We start from the raw sequence: 12825 nt of genomic DNA on the forward strand, positions 1-12825 counted from the left end.
TTTTTCCTCTTTTACAGTTTTTCTTTGTACAGAAAACAGTCAAAACAAACTTTCAAACAGTTTTTCAAACCTCGCGTCTGTAAATAAACAATCAACCATGTTTTATAAAATATACCATGGGCCTCCACGTAGGTATAAGTCCCAAGCCCCTTTTGTACATACCCATTCCAGTACATGAAATTAGGTATTTCATTGTACGCCTTTTTGTACATACACCTTTTTGTACATACACTTTTTTGTACATACCTCGATCATTTTGTTTTTTAACTTTGAATAACAAATCAAAAATGAAGGTTTTCTTTAAATCTTCCCAAAAATACACCATGGGCCTCCATGTAGGTATAAGTCCCAAGCCCTTTGTAAATACCTGTTTACATAGCTTTGAATAAACTCAAGTGGACCTCTCCCCGAGTATGAGTCCCGAGCCCCTATGTATACAAATGGAGCATGCTTACAGGTATATTTCCTTCATAAACTCCATTATACACGCACACTTTGTCATATATGTATAACTGTTCATATTTGTTCATGTACTTGTTCATGTTTGTTCGTACTTGTTCATACTTGTGATTGTGTTATATGCTTATTCAACTTAGTACAACACTAGGTTCCCCATAGCCTCCTATTGGGCTTCGTGCAAAGAATCTCCACTAGTTTAGGTTAGGACATAGAGTATGGTTTCCCGGTGAAATCGCTCTAAGAGCTCAAACCAACTATACCATGCCTCCCCTTGGGCTTTGTACAAACGAGTGTCCCTCCCATAGCCTCCTCTTGGGCTTACAATGCAAGGACCCTGGATTGTCCCTCCCATAGCCTCCTCTTGGGCTTACAATGCAAGGACCCTCGGATAGCCTCCTCTTGGGCTTCGTACAAGGACCCACGGGCTTCTTATAAGCATCCCCAATATCCAAATCAAATACCCTAGGAGATTAGACATTTTTCATCTCTATGCTAGGAGTATCTCTTATATATCATCACAAACAATCAATCAATCAAACTTTTTTGCCACAAGGCTGGCTAATCAATCAAACTTTTTTGCCACAAGGCTGGCTAATCAATCAAACTGTTTTTCCACCGTACTGGATGATTAATCAAAGTTTTTGTCACAAGGCTGACTTCATTGAAACTTTTTCCACGAGGCTGGCTGATTAATCAAAACTTTTTGTCACAAGGCTGACTTCATTGAAAGTTTTTGCCACAAGGCTGGTTAAACAAACAAAAATCAAACAGATGTATGTGATGATATAGATTAGATACATCTAGCATTTAGACGACATTTGTCTATTTTCCTTTGCTTCCACTAGCATAAGTGGGAACTACGATTGCTCTGACTTTCTCAACATCCCTTTGAGAATACGTAGGCACAAGGTCGATCCTTGGCGAGCAAAATAAAACAAAACAAAACTTCTCTCTCAAACCACTCAAACCTTAGGGGGATGAATTTTATTTGGAAGATTTGGAAGGATAAAGCGCCCTTGTGGGATGAATTTTATTTCAGTTCTTCTTAAGATAGCACACGAAATTTTTAATTATTCTATGAGGAGAAAGGGGAAAAAGATATCAAATAAACCCTAGGAGTTTGCTAAGTGTGGGGATTCACCTAGACTAGAAATTCTGGAGTACGGGAGGTTGGTTATACATAAGGAAGGTTTTAAGCACCCTACATATCTGTAGTACTCTACGGGAACCTTCTTTGTTTCTATGTGTGTGTGTGTTGCTGCTTGATTGGGAAAGTTTCTCCTTTGTGTTAGGAGAGAGAATTGAATTGAAAGACAGACGGACTGACTATTTTTGGTTTTTTGATTAGCTCGTTGAGATTCCTTGTGAATCTCATGCCTACATATCCCTAATGGAAGACAGGGCTTTTTGTAGTTCGGGGAACTAATTAGGGAAATGAATTGATTTTTTTGGTGCCTTGCTTGAAGCTCAAGGTTGAAGCTTTGAAATTAAATCTTTGTTTACAGTAAAGAGACATGAAGTCATCTTTACAGAAAGATATTTCTACTATTCCACCACAAACATTTAAAGTGACAGATAAGCTGAGTTTGTTTCATAAGAGAGGGACCTTACTTGGATGTACAAGTATTCCAGTCACATGTCTCTTGAATGAAAGAAAGATTCTCAACCAAATTAGTGTTCTGTACAAAGCCCGAAATTATGGTTGACTCTACCTAGGGAGACTCTATTTTGTGCCTTGTACAAAGCCCAAGGTTGTGGCTGACTCTCTAGGGTAAAGATCATGAAGGTTAGGAATATTTTGACACGGGGAATGATGTTTATCTGCCTTGTACAAAGCCCAAAGTTGTGGTTGTCTGTTGGGAAGGACTCACTATGGAGACTCTATTATCTGCCTTGTACAAAGCCCAAGGCTGTGGCTGACTCTGGATAGGGGAATACTATGAGTAGGGTTTTTGACTCTAAGGGGAGTATATGCCTTTCACAAAGCCCAAGGTTGAGGCTGACTGTTAATGAGGAAAAGATCTACCATTGTGGGATCTTTTGACTCAGAGGGGATTACTTTGTTGAGGATTACCCTATTGTTTAGAGACTAAAGGCTGACCCTTCTTGGGATTGTGCTTTTGTTAAGCATGGATTGATGAATGGAAGACCCAGGTTTGAAGATTAACTCTACTGGGGATTTTGTTTGAGTGATTGATACTGACCCTAGGGTTGATTCTATTGAGGAGAGTTTTGAAGGTTTGAAAAATGATTTGGAAGCTAACCCTTTCATAGGAATTTGGATTTGAAGGATTGATTTTGGAGGCTAACCCTTTCCAGGGGTTTTTGGATTTAAAGGAGTGTTTTTGGAGGTTGGCCCTTTCTAGGGGTTTTTGTGCTTAATGAATGATTGGGTAGCACTCCATTGATATGAAAGGATGAAAGGTCTAATTGGGACTTCTTGTTTAAAGCCCAATATTAACGCTGACTCTGAATGAGGAGATGTGGAACCTACACTCTGCTAAGGAGGAAAATTATTGGAGATTGAGAATAAAGGTGACAGAGACTGTCCATGTCTCTCATTCCAAAAGGTGAACTCAATACTGAGATTGAGACATTCTTAGCTTGTTTGAAGTCTTGTTTAAAGAGTAGAAGAATCTCACCAGGGCACTAGTGCAGAAAGTACTTTTTACATCGGGCGAAAAGTGCTTTTTACATCGGGTCCAAGCCCGATGTAAAGCCAGGCGATGTAATAAGTCATAGACATTTTACATCAGGACAATGCCCGATGTGAAAAATTAACATACCACATCGGTTGAATTCAGATGTCTGATGTGAAAAATAATGCAATTTTATTATAAAAAAATATATATGCCATATTTTACATCGGTTGTCCACTTTGTCCGATGTAATAGATAAGTTTTTACATCGGTTTTCCATTTTGCCCGATGTAATATTTTTTCTGGTTTTAAGCGTATAATATATACGCTTAAAAGAAGAAAACATATTACATCGGGCGGACAGGACCACATTTAGGTCGCTATTTTCATATTTTTCTAACCAGTGAAGATTAGTTTCTTTACACCAAATAGCTAGGATACACATATATATTCTTCAAAATGAACAATTAATTTACAAAAGTATTAATCACACAAGTGTACAAAATTCTAAGGAAGTTTACACACGGTGGACTACTACAACAATAACAAAACAAGTGAAACGATACAAAAATATCCAACAGTTTATAAGTCCTTTCCCACACTTGAAAAATACCAACCTAAGCACTTTGTTGATCTAACTCTTGCAAGAGTTAGTTTGTCTTTAATTCCCAACTCTTTCCACCACCTAAGAAAATCAAATAAAATTTCTATAAATAACATTCTCCAGACATATTGTTTATATTATTGTATAGTCTAAGAGTCCAACTTTGCCAATTCCAAAAGAGCTGGTATTTGGTGAGTGACTCTTTGAAATCACCACTCTTGTCCAAAAAAAAGTTCTGAATATGTCTACAAATGCAATCAAGGTATCACATTAATCAAAGCATAAGAAAATTTAAGAGATATACATAATATTCACCCAAGATGCTAGTAGAATGCTTCCAGGCTTCTTCTTTTCACTTCTACAAACTTTTGGTCTTGTCATCTTTATGTAAAGGTGGAAACTAACACCAACAACATGAAACATGATTAAGGTACGTGAAATTCAATCTAATAATTATAAATTATTTTTATGATATTAAGAGGATAGATCATGAGAGATTAGTTAAAACTACCTTATCATTAAAAGCAATGGACTCTGTGATGTAGAACATGTCATTATTTGCACTCACTAAGTGTATATATATATATATATATATATATATATATATATATATATATATATATATATATATATATATATATATATATATATATATATATATATATATATATATATATATATATATATATATATATATATATATATATATATATATATATATATATATATATATATATATATATATATATATATATATATATATATATATATATATATATATATATATATATATATATATATATATATATATATATATATATATATATATATATATATATATAGTGATTGAATGGAAAGTTTGGTGAGTAAAACAAAAAATATGTTATGATTGAATCTAAATAGAAACTATAGCCATGATGAAAGACTAGAATGGTGTTACATAACCACTTATATGTAATGGTACTCACTGCAACGTGGTCCACTTTTCCTTCCAATTCGAACGAGCACATGCATGACCCTGAAGTTCTGCGGCCTACCACGAGATTAGCAGCATTTGTCGGTGATGCTAGTTTATATCCTTCCATTAAACTTTGCCTATTTCATTTGGCATATTGGCACTTTTGATCGCGTCCAGATTTAGCAGTACACTACATTAACTAATGCTCACCAATAAACCAATTAGATAATAAAACTAGACAAAAAATTCAATGTCAGTATGCAAGCATCGAGTCACTACACCCTAATTGTCTGAATTTATATGCGGATGTCGGAAGTTTATAAGCAGTTAAAGTAAATGAAATGGAAACTTAACTGAATTTATATGCGAATGCCGAGGTTCTCAGTTAAGACTGACTGAAGCACTTTAAATTCACTATGTTCCGAGTTTGATTACTATCGGCTCCATACATGCATCACTATCCTGTATCTAAGCATGAGCTGTTACAAACAGGAATCAAGCTACCCCCACTCCTGATTGTTGCTGAGATACGACTTACAATTATAGGCCTCGCAGGTGTGGCCAGAGGGTGCAACATGAAGCTCCATGACACAAATTGTTAATCCTAGCAATTGTTGTGCATCGTATGATGTCACTCCCATGTTTCAAAAAATGCTCCATATAATACATAGACACCTGAAAATCATGACTTTTTGAGTGCATCAGAATGGTTTCATCATTCACATGGATAAATTGAAAAACTAGATATATCCTTTCATATATATCTTCTCAGAAACACAAATCTTTTTAGAGAATTGAAAAAATGATTTGTCCAATTCTGCAATCTCTAACAGCTCCACCATTCAACTATATGCTATCTTAGAAGTTGTATCTGATAGAATCGAAATGATGACAAGTTTTTTTCAGCCATGGTTCCTTTGATGGCATCGTCAATGGCTTGTGCAATAAATGGTTTAGAGCATGGTGGACAAGTTGGTATGGTGTTTGAAATATACAGAAGCTGTGGTGGATTTTTCAGGATGTTGGAAGAGAGTGTTGAAAGAAAATTTGAAGAGAATGATTTGGAAAATAGAGAAAATGGAGAGATATTTGAAATGAAGATAGCAATGATGTTGGGAAGAAGTGTTTTGGAGCTAAGACAAATTGCTTCAAATTCTGCTTCAGTAGAGAATTATACTACCATTTCAAAGACCAACTTAGATATTTACAAATTAACTAAGAGATCTATAACAACAACTTCCTGCATAATAACATTACGTGCTTGCTAATTCAATTCTCGTAACCGAACCTTTTGCCATAGTCTGTAATTTTGAGCTTAACAAAACAATAACCAAAGTGACTTGCATCATATAATATTTAAAACTTAAAACGCAGGAAATTAAATACAGCAACCACAATATGCATGAAAATAATTCTATAATTGTTACAACAATAAGGATCACTTATCTTTTGTTGACGACATTGGTACCGTGAGGTGTTTGCTCTCATTGGGACCATTACGTTGTAATCACAAACCTTATCATCAATATCAACATCATGTTGGCACTGTCTTTATGTCCCGATTACAATGTCTGATGCTCTTGATTATAATACACCTTCATTTAACTTCCTCCGAGTATATCACCTTCTACCGAAACATGAGTTGGTTCTTTAAGCAATTAGAACAAAATATAGTATATCACGTAAAATCTTTTATGATTCTGTTGCAAAATAAACCAGAAGTGCAACCACAACACCCTATAGAGAAGAGAAAGCGTTACAAATTTATATGTGAAACTAAAAATCTTCGATTCAGATTTACCGCACTACAAAATCAAAGATGGTGTTTACCGAGACCAAGCCATCAATGGAAAACCAAATGCAATATTTTAGCTCATTGAAACTAATAATCATGACTTACATCCCGATAGATCTTCACATATGTGTCTAACTTGGATCTCCTACCTTGCAAATCCTAGTAAAATATTCTAAATCAACCATAGTTAAATCACAGAAACACGCCCATATAGAATCAATCAAATCAACACTAAAATAAAGTCACCTGTTTTAAACTCTGAATTCTACCTAGAAGCTCTGATCTAGATTTGTTAAGTTCCTGAAAAAAGATGAAGAGGGCGAACAGTAGAGAGAGGATCTGTGGAATCTGGTGAAGAAAAAAGATGAAGAGGACAAACAATTTCTCACGGCGGCAAACTCTTGAAGACGCTTCCAATTACGTCGTTACGACGAAATCTTGAAGACGAAAATGGAGGGTATGAGGACGCGCAAAGATGACGAAAGGGAATGGCGGAAGGAACGAAGGGACGATGGTCGCGCGGAGAATATGGTCAGGAACGGCGGAAGAAAATGGGTTTGAGGTCGCGCGGAGAAAAAAAAAAGAAAAGAGAAACAAAAAGAAAAAGAAAAAGAAAAGAGAATATGGTCGTGGGGACGGCTGAGGTTGCAGGTTCGGCAACAGGTCGAAGAAGGTTAGGAAGAAAGAAATATGTTTTGTGGAAAGGAGGTTAGGGTTTTAGTGGAAAATAATGGGAGACATTATTTTCCATCGGTTACTAGATGGACCGAAATAAAAGTCTATTCTACTATACATTTCCCATCGGTTTCTTAACAGGCCGATATAAAGGTCCATGAGGCAAAATATTTCCCATCAGTTGCTTAATGCACCGATGTAAAATCTTTTATAACACAATTTCATTTTATTTACAAAACTGCCACCACGTTATTTTTCCCATCAGCTCCATTAAATGTCTGATGTAATATCATTAAATCAAATTTTTTTTCACATCAATTTGTTATAAAATCTGATGTAAAATCCTTTGACAAATATTTTTCACATCAGTTATCTTGATACCTGATGTAAAATCTTGTAACCAAATGTTTTATCTTGAGGCTGACTGTTAATGAGGAAAAGATCTACCATTGTGGGATCTTTTGACTCAAAGGGGATTACTTTGTTGAGGATTACCCTATTGTTTAGAGACTAAAGGCTGACCCTTCTTGGGATTGTGCTTTTGTTAAGCATGGATTGATGAATGGAAGACCCAGGTTTGAAGATTAACTCTACTGGGGATTTTGTTTGAGTGATTGATACTGACCCTAGGGTTGATTCTATTGAGGAGAGTTTTGAAGGTTTGAAAGATGATTTGGAAGCTAACCCTTTCATAGGAATTTGGATTTGAAGGATTGATTTTGGAGGCTGACCCTTTCCAGGGGTTTTTGGATTTAAAGGAGTGTTTTTGGAGGTTGGCCCTTTCTAGGGGTTTTTGTGCTTAATGAATGATTGGGTAGCACTCCATTGATATGAAAGGATGAAAGGACTAATTGGGACTTCTTGTTTAAAGCCCAATATTAACGCTGACTCTGAATGAGGAGATGTGGAACCTACACTCTGCTAAGGAGGAAAATTATTGGAGATTGAGAATAAAGGTGACAGAGACTGTCCATGTCTCTCATTCCAAAAGGTGAACTCAATACTGAGATTGAGACATTCTTAGCTTGTTTGAAGTCTGGTTTAAAGAGTAGAAGAATCTCACCAGGGTAAGCTAAAAGGTGACTAAAGACCTGCTCCTATGTTTATAAGAAACCCGATAGGTCCTTGTATACAAGCTCAAGAGAAAGATGGGAATATGCTTTTAAGAAGCCTGTGGGTCCTTGTATTGTAAGCCCAAGAGGAGGCTAATCGAGGGTCATCAAGGGTCCTTGTTATAACACAAGAGAAAGCTATGTGGTTTTGAACTTATTTGGCTCTAGGCAAATGGGTAAGAGGTTTCACCGGGAATAATTCCTCTTGGGTGGATGTGCCCTATTTTTGTTCTAAGGCTTTTTTCAGGATGTTTCACAGGGAATAATTCATCTTGAGGTTTATACTAAGGAATTCTAATTAGGAAAGAGCCTTCACCAGGAAGACATTCTCAATCCTAGACCATAGTCCTAATATATATATATATATATATATATATATATATATATATATATATATATATATATATATATATATATATATATATATATATATATATATATATATTTGTCCTAAGGTTGTTCTTAGACGGAGTTCTAAACAATATATATATATATATTTATTTGTCCTAAGGTTGTTCTTAGACGGAGTTCTAAACAATATATATATATATATATATATATATATATATATATATATATATATATATATATATATATATATACAATATATATTTGACAGTAATTTAAATGAAAGCATGTAAATTGAAAGCTATAAAGCCTAACCTGGACGGAGAGGAGGCCTTTGAAAGATGTATGTACAAAGGCTTACCAGTAGCTTGGTTGTTTATTGATAACAGTTTGAGGTTTGATTGTGAACAGTTGAATGTTCATTGAAAACAGTTGAATGTTTTATTGAAAACAGTTGAATGTTTTTGTTTTGAAAACAGAAGAAGTGAAGATGGACACTAGGTCACATAGGCATCTAAAGAATTTTAATCGGGAATAATGCCCTTCAAATACCAGATGAATGTTTTGAAAACAGATGAGGAGTTTTATGTTTAAATATGTTTTGAAAAACAAACTATGAAAAGAAAAAGGTGTTGGGTCTTACACTCTATTAGAGGCCCATTGAAATTGATTTACTGTTTATGAAAAAACAGTTGAAGATTTGAAATGATACAAGGTTTTGTTGTCTGAAAGCCTTGATCGTCTGTTTAATCGAAGTTTGAAAATAGTTTGAAAATTGACAAAAGTCAACTTAATTAGGGTAAAGACAAAGTCTATACCTAATTAAGACCTAAATGATTAGGGTTTTATCACAAAAATATTTACAAGAGATTAGGTTTTGAAAATCAAGTAAAAATTATATTTAAAGTATTTAAAAACACTTAAAAATATGTTATTTTAAACCTAATAAAAAAGTATCAAATAAATAATATTTTTGTGATTTTTTGGTTTGTTCATAAAATAGATATATTAAATGAAAAGTATGTGAAAAATCAAGTGAAAATGATTTAGTTTGATAGGTTAAATAATTATGTGAAGTTGTAAATAAAAATGAAAGAAAATAGTGGTAAAAAATATGGTTTTGTCTTGCCAAGGGTTGAACTCACGCCCTATAGGTTACCAAACAAAACAATTACCAACTGAGCCACGCGCGTGGACTGATTAGCAAAGGTGTCCATGTGATTATATGTGAAAGCAAAGTGTCATACCCCAAAATTTGCCCTCCTATATTTAATCAAAGGTTCTTCTATGCCTTTTCAATGGCTCAAGGTTTAAAGGTTCATTCAAGCCACTCTCTCCTAATCGAGGGTCCCAAAACTAGGTTTTGCATCTTATCAAAGGAATCTAAATCTTCAAAGTCTCAAATGGATCTCAAGATGTCTCATATGTCTCAATGTATCTCCATGTCAAAATGCAAGCTTATATTCCAAGGATTGCTCATTCAATGGCTCAGATGATCAATAATCGATTATGTTGACCTGAAAGTCAACTATAGTCAAAATACAGTCAAACTTCAAGATTTTTGGTCAACATCAATTATGTGAGTCTATATCCATCATTTGATCAAAGGTTGATCATGATCCATTAATAAAAACTCAGTGATGAACAAATGCAAAGGTTCAAATTAGGGTTTTTCATAGGAAAAGTCAACTCAATTTTGACTGGTCATAACTCTCACATGGTTTGTCAGAAATTTCCCATCCAAAGCCTATTCTCAAGAAAATTTCATCCTCTACAACTTTGATGTTGGGCCCAAGATCAAGAAATGCACCATTTGGGAGATATGATCAAAGAGATTATAGGTCCTGCAGAAAAGTCAACAAAAACACCTTTTGGGTCAAAACTCATAACTTGAGCATGGGAACTTCAATTGAGGCGAAACCAAAAAGGTCATTTAGAGGACTCTCTGAGCTTTCCAAAAAGTCCTAGAACATGGTTATACGACAAAGATTGAAGGAGATACGATGTGCACAAGTTGACAAAATTTCAAGAAATATCTAAAACCCTAAATGAAGAATTTTGGACTTCTTGATTAATAGGCCTAAGATTTCCACTTCAAACATGATCATGACCTTGTATGAGACCTCTAAATCCATATTCACCATTCTATAATTTTATTTACTATTTATTTGGATTTTTATTCATTTAAATATCAAATAAGTTAAGAAAAATATCAAAATAAATGGATTAAATTGCATGACTCTTGTTCTAATCACATGAAGGCCCAAACAACACCATAAGTAGGTCCAAATTTCGTTCATAGGGGAGAGGGAGGGTTTTAGCCAAAATAAAAAGAAAAAAACTCATGCATATTCATGCAAAAATTCCAAGGGGCCAAAAGTAAGGAGTCCAAGCCCATAGAATGACCTAATAAGATCATATATATTCTAAAAAGAGGCTGAAAAGAGAGGAGGGACGAAAATTAGAGGTGGAGGCTAGGGTTTCTAAGCTTCAAAAATTCAAGAAGCTAGGGCATGATGGAGTTCCCTTCCACAGCTAGTTTTGGCCATCTACAATGATTCTATTGGCCTTCCGAGCCTTCCAGAGAATGAGACGAGTATGTAGGCAAGGAGAAGCATGGCTGGAACCGCCCCCACGTGGATGCACCGGTTTGGTAAGGTATGAGATTCGTGACCTTTGATTCATACGATATAAATTGATTTCGTGTACACATACATGTTCAAGACGTTGTTTAGAGTCAGGTTGGTCCTTTGTTTTTGAGGTTTGACGCAAAAATCACGCGGTGCCATTGTCGCCGGAGAATATTGAGAAGCTTTCGAATCACATGAACCAGAGGTCTATTCAAAATTCTGAGCCTAGATTCGGACTCCTGAGCTTTTTTTACGTGGGATAGGTTGTTTCTTTTTCTTTGCAGGCGTCGTTTTCGCAGGGACCACCGGAGTGTCATCGGGGAAGAAGGCTGAGACCGCCGTCCACGGTGGCTCGCCTGGAGGTCAAGGGTTTCCCACAGCGTTGACCGTCGACGTGTCCAAACCCTGATGCGTGACTGGTCTGTTCGAATCCCAGGAGGCATGCGTGGACATACGGTGCATTCTTACTGGTTGTTGTTTAAGTTTTGGACCCCAGTCTGACTTTATGTTTGAAATTCCCATTTGAATGTGTGTTTTAATATTTAATGTCTTGGTGATCTATAAAAATCAACTAACGACTGCAGCAGGATTGGAGAATGCATGGGTGTACAAAGTTCCAGACGTGGGTTCGATCCCCCCATCCTCAATATATTTTTAACATTTAATTGATCTTCGATCCCATGCGTTTCATCTACCAGCACCACCAGGCACCCTCGCAGCTGGACTGTTGGATGATTCCAAAGCTTGATCCAACATATATGAACGTGCAGGTGTACCGTAGACACTTAGGAAGTACCCACATGCAATCAGGCGCCCAGGTTTTATTATATTTTTATATTATCATTATTCTATTGTTTAAATATATTATTTAGATTAATTAGTTATGTTTAAGTTAAATAGTTTATTTGATTAGGATTAGGATATATCAATTAGGAAAATTAGTATTAGAATTATACTCCCGATTATTCCGATTAGCTCGATTAATTTATTTTAATATAATCTTTAATCATAAAAATCCTAGAAATGTTATCATGTATTAGGATTTGCCCCACCCCATTGGCCAGTGGCCAAAGTGTTAAGATTAGGATTTTCTATAGGTTTTAGCCAAACAATAATAGAATTTAATTTATTATTCGCTTCGATTAAATCAATTGATCGCGGTGGGTAATAATTAAATAATTCTTTAATTAAATATAAGTTAAAATAACATTATTTTGCTAAATGGTTTTAATCAAAGCTATTGGTTACGATGATTAGCGTTTCCCCTCTATCAAATTCGTTATTATTTGTAATCGAATCTATCGATTATGAGGAGTAACGATAAATTAAAATATGCACATTTGCTATTCGTGATAATCGAATCTATCGATTATAGTGGTTAGCAATCCTCCCTTTAATCCGTTAGCCATGGTAATCAAACCTATTGATTATTGCGACTAACGGTAACAAATTAAAACCAGGGTTGTACGCCCAAACCTTCAAAACACACTAAACCACGATACTACAGTTTTTCAACACTGCGATGTTCACAACTGCGATAAGGTAATTCAAAATACCTTCGAACATTTGCATTTCAAAACAACTTCAAATACAATCAAATTCAAT

At 35.2% G+C, this 12825-nt stretch overlaps 1 long non-coding RNA gene across 8 annotated transcripts; it reads right to left on the reverse strand.

Moving 5' to 3' along the window:
- Positions 1-3531: 3531 nt before the first annotated feature.
- On the reverse strand, positions 3532-7207 carry LOC131609406 (uncharacterized). Of its 8 annotated transcripts, none has more exons than XR_009286166.1 (7): positions 6702-7207; positions 6561-6627; positions 5199-6397; positions 4671-5128; positions 4214-4269; positions 4007-4102; positions 3532-3783 (listed from the first exon to the last, which is right to left on the reverse strand). It is a non-coding gene; the product is annotated as an uncharacterized LOC131609406 (long non-coding RNA). The 8 variants fall into 8 exon arrangements; XR_009286165.1 differs by having other exon boundaries at positions 4671-4780; positions 5015-6397; positions 6702-7206; XR_009286160.1 differs by having other exon boundaries at positions 4671-4859; positions 5015-6397; positions 6702-7204.
- Between the last annotated feature and the right edge of the window lie 5618 nt (positions 7208-12825).

Source organism: Vicia villosa, linkage group LG6 (genome assembly GCF_029867415.1).
Source record: "Vicia villosa cultivar HV-30 ecotype Madison, WI linkage group LG6, Vvil1.0, whole genome shotgun sequence".
In the NCBI taxonomy this organism is placed as follows: domain Eukaryota; kingdom Viridiplantae; phylum Streptophyta; class Magnoliopsida; order Fabales; family Fabaceae; genus Vicia; species Vicia villosa.